We start from the raw sequence: 11,598 nt of genomic DNA, 5'->3' as shown, positions 1-11,598 counted from the left end.
TTAAATAATTTCGATATTTAGACGTCGTGGCCAAAAACTACTATAGGATGGTCAGTGGTTGTCCACCAATTAATTATTGAACAAACCATATGAATATCATATGCTGTTGTCAATATAATGTATATCAATAATAATAAAAAATAAGGATGGTACAGTAAGTAGTCCATCTACTATTGAACAAAATATATTATAATATATACTTTTGTTATCAATAGAACAACATATATTAAAATCAAAATATTATCCGTATAAATTTGTTTCTTAAATGAAATTAAGACTTGGCTACGCGGTTAATATTATAAACCCATGATAATAAAGTGAAACAGAGGTCAAGTTTCTATATATATAGAATAACAAATTGTTTCCGACTTTTATCGTTAATCTTTGGTGGCAGGTATATATGATAATTTATATTAAATTATTATATCCCCTGTCGTTTGGGCACAGAGTATCGCTTGCCGGTACAATGTGTTTACAAAAAGCATTATAATAAAATATAATTGCAATATTAGTGATCAAAATAATTTCATATGCGCTCGGTTTTATATCATATATTACCAGAGAGTTATATGGAAAAGATAAATTTTAAATTTATCATCAAAATGCAAATGATTTAACTCAATATTTATATTGGTTAAACAAAAATTGTACATGTGTGGATACAATAATTATGTATGTTGAACAAAAATGATATTGTAGAATGAAATATGTATATATAATATAATAAAAACTTATAGAAAGAACAATATATATTGAAAATTGTGTTATAAAAAAGTTGTACTTTTTCTTTAACATCAATTATAAACTTGTTATATTAGTGGCGAAACAAGTAAAAATTAAAGAACGTATACGAATGCCATATAAAAATGGCCGTATTCGAATTAAAATAGAATTATTTCACAAAGCAAAAAAAAAATATTGAATTAAAATCAATATTTAAGAAAAACCGAACATATAAAATGGAAATAAAATCTATTATATTTATATTACTAATTTCTATTCAAAAAATATGAATGAAATATGAACGAAAACATTATTCTGGTTGATCCTGCCAGTAGTTATATGCTTGTCTCAAAGATTAAGCCATGCATGTCTAAGTACACACGAATTAAAAGTGAAACCGCAAAAGGCTCATTATATCAGTTATGGTTCCTTAGATCGTTAACAGTTACTTGGATAACTGTGGTAATTCTAGAGCTAATACATGCAATTAAAACATGAACCTTATGGGACATGTGCTTTTATTAGGCTAAAACCAAGCGATCGCAAGATCGTTATATTGGTTGAACTCTAGATAACATGCAGATCGTATGGTCTTGTACCGACGACAGATCTTTCAAATGTCTGCCCTATCAACTTTTGATGGTAGTATCTAGGACTACCATGGTTGCAACGGGTAACGGGGAATCAGGGTTCGATTCCGGAGAGGGAGCCTGAGAAACGGCTACCACATCTAAGGAAGGCAGCAGGCGCGTAAATTACCCACTCCCAGCTCGGGGAGGTAGTGACGAAAAATAACAATACAGGACTCATATCCGAGGCCCTGTAATTGGAATGAGTACACTTTAAATCCTTTAACAAGGACCAATTGGAGGGCAAGTCTGGTGCCAGCAGCCGCGGTAATTCCAGCTCCAATAGCGTATATTAAAGTTGTTGCGGTTAAAACGTTCGTAGTTGAACTTGTGCTTCATACGGGTAGTACAACTTACAATTGTGGTTAGTACTATACCTTTATGTATGTAAGCGTATTACCGGTGGAGTTCTTATATGTGTTTAAATACTTGTATTTTTTCATATGTTCCTCCTATTTAAAAACCTGCATTAGTGCTCTTAAACGAGTGTTATTGTGGGCCGGTACAATTACTTTGAACAAATTAGAGTGCTTAAAGCAGGCTTCAAATGCCTGAATATTCTGTGCATGGGATAATGAAATAAGACCTCTGTTCTGCTTTCATTGGTTTTCAGATCAAGAGGTAATGATTAATAGAAGCAGTTTGGGGGCATTAGTATTACGACGCGAGAGGTGAAATTCTTGGACCGTCGTAAGACTAACTTAAGCGAAAGCATTTGCCAAAGATGTTTTCATTAATCAAGAACGAAAGTTAGAGGTTCGAAGGCGATCAGATACCGCCCTAGTTCTAACCATAAACGATGCCAGCTAGCAATTGGGTGTAGCTACTTTTATGGCTCTCTCAGTCGCTTCCCGGGAAACCAAAGCTTTTGGGCTCCGGGGGAAGTATGGTTGCAAAGCTGAAACTTAAAGGAATTGACGGAAGGGCACCACCAGGAGTGGAGCCTGCGGCTTAATTTGACTCAACACGGGAAAACTTACCAGGTCCGAACATAAGTGTGTAAGACAGATTGATAGCTCTTTCTCGAATCTATGGGTGGTGGTGCATGGCCGTTCTTAGTTCGTGGAGTGATTTGTCTGGTTAATTCCGATAACGAACGAGACTCAAATATATTAAATAGATATCTTCAGGATTATGGTGTTGAAGCTTATATAGCCTTCATTCATGGTGGCAGTAAAATGTTTATTGTGTTTGAATGTGTTTATATAAGTGGAGCCGTACCTGTTGGTTTGTCCCATTATAAGGACACTAGCTTCTTAAATGGACAAATTGCGTCTAGCAATAATGAGATTGAGCAATAACAGGTCTGTGATGCCCTTAGATGTCCTGGGCTGCACGCGCGCTACAATGAAAGTATCAACGTGTATTTCCTAGACCGAGAGGTCCGGGTAAACCGCTGAACCACTTTCATGCTTGGGATTGTGAACTGAAACTGTTCACATGAACTTGGAATTCCCAGTAAGTGTGAGTCATTAACTCGCATTGATTACGTCCCTGCCCTTTGTACACACCGCCCGTCGCTACTACCGATTGAATTATTTAGTGAGGTCTCCGGACGTGATCACTGTGACGCCTTGTGTGTTACGGTTGTTTCGCAAAAGTTGACCGAACTTGATTATTTAGAGGAAGTAAAAGTCGTAACAAGGTTTCCGTAGGTGAACCTGCGGAAGGATCATTATTGTATAATATCCTTACCGTTAATAAAAAAATTTGTTAATACAAATTTAATACAAATTACCAATATATATATATATATACATAATAATTATAATAATAATTATACCAAAAATATGATCTTAAAAGTAAAAGATCAAATAAATTTCGAACAAGCAAATCGAAATATTGTAATAATATAATATTATTACAAATAAATTAAATAGAAACAAATATAAAATTCGAACAAGCAAATCGAATTATTAATATAATAAAATATATTTTATATATTTATTATAAACTTTTGTGTGTATATGGACCATAATATACACGCGTTGCGAGATGTATTGGCCAACTAATTTGATGATGATCATACATTGGATAATGCAACAACCTAAAATATACAATGTTGTACCTGGTTTCAGGTTAATGTTTTATATAAAATTATCAATATATATTAACAAACAAATGCCATTACAAATAATACTTTGATATATATTGTTTATATAAAACTAAGACATTTCGCAGCATTTATTTTAGGTATATAAATACATTTATTGAAGGAATTGATATATGCCAGTAAAATGGTGTATTTTTAATTTCTTTCAATAAAAACATATTTGACCAAATTTAAAACCAATATTATAAAACTCTAAGCGGTGGATCACTCGGCTCATGGGTCGATGAAGAACGCAGCAAACTGTGCGTCATCGTGTGAACTGCAGGACACATGAACATCGACATTTTGAACGCATATCGCAGTCCATGCTGTTATGTACTTTAATTAATTTTATAGTGCTGCTTGGACTACATATGGTTGAGGGTTGTAAGACTATGCTAATTAAGTTGTTTATACAAATTTTATAATAAAATTTTATAAGCATATGGTATATTATTGGATAAAAATAATTTAATTATTTTATTCATAATATTAACAAATATATGAAAAACATTATCTCACAATAGTAATTAAACTTTGAGAAAAACGAAGAGGAATATTTTCTTTTTCAATCAAATAATACTGAGAAATGTCTAGCATAAAATATTATCTAGAATTGTCTCTTATTAATGATTTGAAATATGAAAAACGTTGACAATATTATTATTCTTCGTTAATTCGTTACAAATAAATGCCATTAATATATATATACGTCAGCTTTAAACGAATTTAATAAAATGTTTTATCATTATATATAAAGAATTAATTGCAAATAAAAGTTATATACAACCTCAACTCATATGGGACTACCCCCTGAATTTAAGCATATTAATTAGGGGAGGAAAAGAAACTAACAAGGATTTTCTTAGTAGCGGCGAGCGAAAAGAAATCAGTTCAGCACTAAGTCACTTTGTCTATATGGCAAATGTGAGATGCAGTGTATGGAGCGTCAATATTCTAGTATGAGAAATTAACGATTTAAGTCCTTCTTAAATGAGGCCATTTACCCATAGAGGGTGCCAGGCCCGTATAACGTTAATGATTACTAGATGATGTTTCCAAAGAGTCGTGTTGCTTGATAGTGCAGCACTAAGTGGGTGGTAAACTCCATCTAAAACTAAATATAACCATGAGACCGATAGTAAACAAGTACCGTGAGGGAAAGTTGAAAAGAACTCTGAATAGAGAGTTAAACAGTACGTGAAACTGCTTAGAGGTTAAGCCCGATGAACCTGAATATCCGTTATGGAAAATTCATCATTAAAATTGTAATATTTAAACAATATTATGATAATAGTGTGCATTTTTTCCATATAAGGACATTGTAATCTATTAGCATACCAAATTTATCATAAAATATAACTTATAGTTTATTCAAATTAAATTGCTTGCATTTTAACACAGAATAAATGTTATTAATTTGATAAAGTGCTGATAGATTTATATGAATACAGTGCGTTAATTTTTCGGAATTATATAATGGCATGATTATCATTGATTTTTGTGTTTATTATATGCACTTGTAGGATTAACAATGCGAAAGATTCAGGATACCTTCGGGACCCGTCTTGAAACACGGACCAAGGAGTCTAACATATGTGCAAGTTATTGGGATATAAACCTAATAGCGTAATTAACTTGACTAATAATGGGATTAGTTTTTTAACTATTTATAGCTAATTAACACAATCCCGGGGCGTTCTATATAGTTATGTATAATGATATTTATATTATTTATGCCTCTAACTGGAACGTACCTTGAGCATATATGCTGTGACCCGAAAGATGGTGAACTATACTTGATCAGGTTGAAGTCAGGGGAAACCCTGATGGAAGACCGAAACAGTTCTGACGTGCAAATCGATTGTCAGAATTGAGTATAGGGGCGAAAGACCAATCGAACCATCTAGTAGCTGGTTCCTTCCGAAGTTTCCCTCAGGATAGCTGGTGCATTTTAATATTATATAAAATAATCTTATCTGGTAAAGCGAATGATTAGAGGCCTTAGGGTCGAAACGATCTTAACCTATTCTCAAACTTTAAATGGGTAAGAACCTTAACTTTCTTGATATGAAGTTTAAGGTTATGATATAATGTGCCCAGTGGGCCACTTTTGGTAAGCAGAACTGGCGCTGTGGGATGAACCAAACGTAATGTTACGGTGCCCAAATTAACAACTCATGCAGATACCATGAAAGGCGTTGGTTGCTTAAAACAGCAGGACGGTGATCATGGAAGTCGAAATCCGCTAAGGAGTGTGTAACAACTCACCTGCCGAAGCAACTAGCCCTTAAAATGGATGGCGCTTAAGTTGTATACCTATACATTACCGCTAAAGTAGATGATTTATATTACTTGTGATATAAATTTTGAAACTTTAGTGAGTAGGAAGGTACAATGGTATGCGTAGAAGTGTTTGGCGTAAGCCTGCATGGAGCTGCCATTGGTACAGATCTTGGTGGTAGTAGCAAATAATCGAATGAGACCTTGGAGGACTGAAGTGGAGAAGGGTTTCGTGTGAACAGTGGTTGATCACGAGTTAGTCGGTCCTAAGTTCAAGGCGAAAGCCGAAAATTTTCAAGTAAAACCAAAAACGCAATATATACAAATCAAGCTAATATAATATACTTGAATAATTTTGAACGAAAGGGAATACGGTTCCAATTCCGTAACCTGTTGAGTATCCGTTTGTTATTAAATATGGGCCTCGTGCTCATCCTGGCAACAGGAACGACCATAAAGAAGCCGTCGAGAGATATCGGAAGAGTTTTCTTTTCTGTTTTATAGCCGTACTACCATGGAAGTCTTTCGCAGAGAGATATGGTAGATGGGCTAGAAGAGCATGACATATACTGTTGTGTCGATATTTTCTCCTCGGACCTTGAAAATTTATGGTGGGGACACGCAAACTTCTCAACAGGCCGTACCAATATCCGCAGCTGGTCTCCAAGGTGAAGAGTCTCTAGTCGATAGAATAATGTAGGTAAGGGAAGTCGGCAAATTAGATCCGTAACTTCGGGATAAGGATTGGCTCTGAAGATTGAGATAGTCGGGCTTGATTGGGAAACAATAACATGGTTTATGTGCTCGTTCTGGGTAAATAGAGTTTCTAGCATTTATGTTAGTTACTTGTTCCCCGGATAGTTAGTTACGTAGCCAATTGTGGAACTTTCTTGCTAAAATTTTTAAGAATACTAATTGGGTCAAACCAATTAGTTCTTATTAATTATAACGATTATCAATTAACAATCAATTCAGAACTGGCACGGACTTGGGGAATCCGACTGTCTAATTAAAACAAAGCATTGTGATGGCCCTAGCGGGTGTTGACACAATGTGATTTCTGCCCAGTGCTCTGAATGTCAAAGTGAAGAAATTCAAGTAAGCGCGGGTCAACGGCGGGAGTAACTATGACTCTCTTAAGGTAGCCAAATGCCTCGTCATCTAATTAGTGACGCGCATGAATGGATTAACGAGATTCCTACTGTCCCTATCTACTATCTAGCGAAACCACAGCCAAGGGAACGGGCTTGGAATAATTAGCGGGGAAAGAAGACCCTTTTGAGCTTGACTCTAATCTGGCAGTGTAAGGAGACATAAGAGGTGTAGAATAAGTGGGAGATATTAGACTTCGGTTTGGTATCGTCAATGAAATACCACTACTCTTATTGTTTCCTTACTTACTTGATTAAATGGAACGTGTATCATTTCCTAGCCATTATACGGATATATTTATTATATCTTATGGTATTGGGTTTTGATGCAAGCTTCTTGATCAAAGTATCACGAGTTTGTTATATAATCGCAAACAAATTCTTTAATAAAACGGTGCATTTATGTATTTTTGATTTGAAAATTTGGTATAACTCCAATTACTCAGGTATGATCCAATTCAAGGACATTGCCAGGTAGGGAGTTTGACTGGGGCGGTACATCTCTCAAATAATAACGGAGGTGTCCCAAGGCCAGCTCAGTGCGGACAGAAACCACACATAGAGCAAAAGGGCAAATGCTGACTTGATCTCGGTGTTCAGTACACACAGGGACAGCAAAAGCTCGGCCTATCGATCCTTTTGGTTTAAAGAGTTTTTAACAAGAGGTGTCAGAAAAGTTACCATAGGGATAACTGGCTTGTGGCGGCCAAGCGTTCATAGCGACGTCGCTTTTTGATCCTTCGATGTCGGCTCTTCCTATCATTGTGAAGCAAAATTCACCAAGCGTTGGATTGTTCACCCATGCAAGGGAACGTGAGCTGGGTTTAGACCGTCGTGAGACAGGTTAGTTTTACCCTACTAATGACAAAACGTTGTTGCGACAGCATTCCTGCGTAGTACGAGAGGAACCGCAGGTACGGACCAATGGCACAATACTTGTTCGAGCGAACAGTGGTATGACGCTACGTCCGTTGGATTATGCCTGAACGCCTCTAAGGTCGTATCCGTGCTGGACTGCAATGATAAATAAGGGGCAATTTGCATTGTATGGCTTCTAAACCATTTAAAGTTTATAATTTACTTTATAAACGACAATGGATGTGATGCCAATGTAATTTGTAACATAGTAAATTGGGAGGATCTTCGATCACCTGATGCCGCGCTAGTTACATATAAAAGCATTATTTAATACAATGACAAAGCCTAGAATCAATTGTAAACGACTTTTGTAACAGGCAAGGTGTTGTAAGTGGTTGAGCAGCTGCCATACTGCGATCCACTGAAGCTTATCCTTTGCTTGATGATTCGATAATAAACATAAATTTAATTGTGTTTATTTTGTTTGGCTTTTTTAAGTCAGAATATATATATATATATAAAATATATATATATAAAATAATAATTATATTTAAATAAATTTTATTTAAATATATTTAACAATGGTAGCCATATGTATCGTCATCCTATTAGTGACGCGTATAAAAATATTCTAAGTCCGAACATGCAAATAAGAGACATATGCAAGTATATGTACTTCTTAAGGTAGCCAACTGAATCGTCATCCTATTAGTGACGTGTATACAAATATTCTAAGTCCGAACATACAAGTAAGAGACATATGCAAGTATATGTACCTCTTAAGGTAGCCAACTGAATCGTCATCCTATTAGTGACGTGTATACAAATATTCTAAGTCCGCACATTCAAATCAGTGACATATGCAAGTATATGTACCTCTTAAGGTAGCCAACTGAATCGTCATCCTATTAGTGACGCGTATAAAAATATTCTAAGTCCGAACATGCAAATAAGAGACATATGCAAGTATATGTACCTCTTAAGGTAGCCAACTGAATCGTCATCCTATTAGTGACGCGTATAAAAATATTCTAAGTCCGAACATGCAAATAAGAGACATATGCAAGTATATGTACCTCTTAAGGTAGCCAACTGAATCGTCATCCTATTAGTGACGTGTATAAAAATATTCTAAGTCCGAACATACAAGTAAGAGACATATGCAAGTATATGTACCTCTTAAGGTAGCCAACTGAATCGTCATCCTATTAGTGACGTGTATAAAAATATTCTAAGTCCGAACATGCAAGTAAGAGACATATGCAAGTCAATGTCCTCTTAAAATAGATGATGAATCGTCATCCTATTAGTGACGTGTATAAAAATATTCCAAGTCCAAACATGAGTTATATGGATATGAAAATAATATTAAGTTCTAGTATGGATATGAAAAAAATGAGTTATATGGATATGGGAAAAATAACAAGTTCTAGTATGGATATGAAAAAAATGAGTTATGTGGATATGGGAAAAATAATAAGTTCTAGTATGGATATGAAAAAAAAATGAGTTATATGGATATGGAAAAGAATACAGAGTTCTAGTATGGATATGGAAAAATGAGTTATATGAATATGGGAAAAATGATAAGTTCTAGTATGGATATGAAAAAATATTGAGTTATATGGATATTAAAGAAATAATAAGTTCTAGTATGGATATGGAATAAAATGAGTTATATAGATATGGCAAAAAATTTAATGTTCTAGTATGGATATGAAAAAAATTAGTTATATGAATATGGGAAAATTTATAAGTTCTAGTATGGATATGGGAAAAATAATAAGTTCTAGTATGGATATAAAAAAATATTGAGTTATATGGATATTAAAGAAATAATAAGTTCTAGTATGGATATGGAAAAAAATTAGTTATATTGATATGCTAAATAATGAGTTATATGCATATGGGAAAAATACTAAGTTGTAGTATGGATATGGGAAGAATACTGAGTTCTAGTATGGATATGGGAAAAATAATCAGTTCTAGTATGGATATGAAAAAATATTGAGTTTTATGGATATTGAAGAGATAATAAGCTCTAGTATGGATATGGAAAAAATTAATTATATTGTAATAGTAAATAATAAGTTATATGGATATAGGAAGAAAATTAGGTTCTAGTATGGATATGAAAAAAATTAGTTCTATGGATATGGGAAAAATAAAAAGTTCTGGTATGGATATGGAAAAATATTAAGTTATATGGATATTAAAGAAATAATAAGTTCTAGTATGGATATGGAATAAAATGAGTTATATAGATATGGCAAAAATATAATGTTCTAGTATGGATATGAAAAAAATTAGTTATATGAATATGGGAAAATTTATAAGTTCTAGTATGGATATGGGAAAAAGAATAAGTTCTAGTATGGATATGAAAAAATATTGAGTTATATGAATATTAAAGAAATAATAAGTTCTAGTATGAATATGGAAAAATATTATTTATATTGATATGGTAAATAATGATTTATATGGATATGGGATAAATACTAAATTCTAGTGTGGATATGGAAAAAACGAGTTATATGGATATGGGAAAAATAATAAGTTCAAGTATGGATATGGAAAAAAATTAGTTTAATAGTTATAGGTATGGAAAAAAATTAATTATATAGATATAGAACAAAAAATAAGTTATATGGATATGGTGGCATCAGTACGAAATATGCCCAATTTACATACACCGGAGCCGCAGTACGATAAATACCCAATATTTAGACGTCGTGGCCAAAAACATATATAGGGAGGCAGTGCTCGCCGACCGGCCGTATTGTTCAAAATTTATGTTTATCATATTATTTTGGCAATGCTATATATAAATGATATCTTATACATATAATTCAATTATAGCGATATGGAAATACCATATTATATGTATAAAGAAAAAAAATGTATAATAAAATATACATTGACATACAAATATGGCTAGTTGTATGGATATGCCGTATTCATTATATGGATACGGCATATAGATTATATAAATATGACCAAAAAATATTTTATATTGATATGGCAAATAAAGAAATTACTTGAATATGGAAATAAAAGAAGTTATATTGATATGGAAGAAAATAATGAGTCATATAGATATGTTGGCATCAGTACGAAATATGCCCAATTTACATACACCGGGGCCGCAGTACGAAAAATACCCAATATTTAGACGTCGTGGCCAAAAACATATATAGGGAGGCAGTGCTCGCCGACCGGCCGTATTGTTCAAAATTTATGTTTATCATATTATTTTGGCAATGCTATATATAAATGATATCTTATACATATAATTCAATTATAGCGATATGGAAATACCATATTATATGTATAAAGAAAAAAAATGTATAATAAAATATACATTGACATACAAATATGGCTAGTTGTATGGATATGCCGTATTCATTATATGGATACGGCATATAGATTATATAAATATGACCAAAAAATATTTTATATTGATATGGCAAATAAAGAAATTACTTGAATATGGAAATAAAAGAAGTTATATTGATATGGAAGAAAATAATGAGTCATATAGATATGTTGGCATCAGTACGAAATATGCCCAATTTACATACACCGGGGCCGCAGTACGAAAAATACCCAATATTTAGACGTCGTGGCCAAAAACATATATAGGGAGGCAGTGCTCGCCGACCGGCCGTATTGTTCAAAATTTATGTTTATCATATTATTTTGGCAATGCTATATATAAATGATATCTTATACATATAATTCAATTATAGCGATATGGAAATACCATATTATATGTATAAAGAAAAAAAATGTATAATAAAATATACATTGACATACAAATATGGCTAGTTGTATGGATATGCCGTATTCATTATATGGATAC

At 33.3% G+C, this 11,598-nt stretch overlaps 3 non-coding genes across 3 annotated transcripts; all 3 read left to right on the top strand.

Annotated features, from left to right (window-relative positions):
• The first annotated feature begins 1,035 nt into the window (after window positions 1-1,035).
• Window positions 1,036-3,030, top strand: LOC138914279 (small subunit ribosomal RNA). The gene has a single exon (XR_011420137.1). It is a non-coding gene; the product is annotated as a small subunit ribosomal RNA (ribosomal RNA).
• A 623-nt stretch (window positions 3,031-3,653) lies between these two features.
• LOC138914283 (5.8S ribosomal RNA) lies at window positions 3,654-3,832 on the top strand. Its single transcript, XR_011420141.1, has one exon. It is a non-coding gene; the product is annotated as a 5.8S ribosomal RNA (ribosomal RNA).
• Window positions 3,833-4,230: 398 nt separating this feature from the next.
• On the top strand, window positions 4,231-8,187 carry LOC138914281 (large subunit ribosomal RNA). Its single transcript, XR_011420139.1, has one exon. It is a non-coding gene; the product is annotated as a large subunit ribosomal RNA (ribosomal RNA).
• Window positions 8,188-11,598: the final 3,411 nt, after the last annotated feature.

This window comes from Drosophila takahashii, unplaced genomic scaffold, assembly GCF_030179915.1.
Source record: "Drosophila takahashii strain IR98-3 E-12201 unplaced genomic scaffold, DtakHiC1v2 scaffold_175, whole genome shotgun sequence".
In the NCBI taxonomy this organism is placed as follows: domain Eukaryota; kingdom Metazoa; phylum Arthropoda; class Insecta; order Diptera; family Drosophilidae; genus Drosophila; species Drosophila takahashii.
Note: the sequence above shows the minus strand (reverse complement) of the source record. Positions and strands in the feature narration are given on the sequence as shown.